We start from the raw sequence: 1,279 nt of genomic DNA, 5'->3' as shown, positions 1-1,279 counted from the left end.
ATTGAAGATCAAAGGGTGTGTTTATAAGGGACTCTTTAAATTTTGGCTGCATTACTATTTTGAAGCTGCTATAGGAGAAGGAAGAGACTTTTATTGATATTAAGGCTACATAACTAGTGTCAGGGTTCGATTTTTCAATCAGTTCAGTTCAGTCACTCAGTCGTGTCCGACTCTTTGTGACCCTGTGGACTGCAGTTTGCCAGGCTTCCCTGTCCATCACTAACTGTCAGAGCTCACTCAAACTCATGTCCATCAAGTCAGTGATGCCATCCAATCATTTCATCCTCTGTCGCCCCCTTCTTCCTGCCCTTGATCTCTCCCAGCATCAGGGCCTTTGCCAATGAGTCAGATCTTCACATCAGGTGGCCAAAGTATTGGAGTTTCAGCTTCAGCATCAGGCTTCCAATGAATGTCCAGGACTGATTTCCTTTAGGATGGACTGGTTGGATCGCCTTGCAGTCCCAGGGACTCTCAAGAGTCTTCTCCAACACCACAGTTCAAAAGCATCAATTCTTTGGTGCTCAGCTTTCTTTATAGTTCAACTCTCACATCCATACATGACTACTGGAAAAACCATACCTTTGACTAGATGGACCTTTGTTGGCAAAGTAATGTCTCTGCTTTTTAATATGCTATCTAGGTTGGTCATAGCTTTTCTTCCAAAGAGCAAGAATCTCTTAATTTCACAGCTGCAGTCATCATCTTCAGTGATTTTGGAGACCACCCCCCCCCCCAAAATAAAGTCTGTCACTGTTTCTACTGTTTTCCCATCTTTTTGCCATGAAGTGATGGCTATGGCCATATCATCCTGAAGGCACTCGATCTCATCTGATCTCAGAAGCTAAACAGGGTCGGGACTGGTTAGTACTTGGATGGGAGACTGCCTGGGAATACTGGGTACTGTAGGCTTTTGGGGGCTTTTCTGATAGCTCAATTGGTAAAGAATCTGCCTGCAGTGCAGGAGACCCCAGTTTGATTCCTGGGTTGAGAAGATCCCCTGGAGAAGGGATAGGCTACACATGCCAGTATCCTTGGGCTTCTCTTGTGGCTCAGCTGGTAAAGAATCTCCCTGTAATGTGGGAGACCTGGGTTTGATCCCTGGGTTGGGAAGATCCCCTGGATAAGGGAAAAGCTGGCCCGGAGAATTCCATGGACTACAGTCCATGGGGTTGCACAGAGTCAGACACAACTGAGAGACTTTCACTTCACTTCACATTTTTCAATAGGGAGGCAAAATCTAGAGTAAGGACTATAGAATTCTGCTTGGCTATTATTTGTA

At 45.3% G+C, this 1,279-nt stretch overlaps 1 pseudogene; it reads left to right on the top strand.

Moving 5' to 3' along the window:
- Positions 1-790: 790 nt before the first annotated feature.
- On the top strand, positions 791-909 carry LOC147366716 (5S ribosomal RNA; annotated as a pseudogene).
- Positions 910-1,279: the final 370 nt, after the last annotated feature.

Source organism: Bos grunniens, chromosome 8, assembly GCF_055505025.1.
Source record: "Bos grunniens cultivar Pamir isolate PY7600 chromosome 8, Bosgru_T2T1.0, whole genome shotgun sequence".
Lineage (NCBI taxonomy): Eukaryota > Metazoa > Chordata > Mammalia > Artiodactyla > Bovidae > Bos > Bos grunniens.
This window is presented reverse-complemented; position numbering and strand designations above follow the sequence as displayed.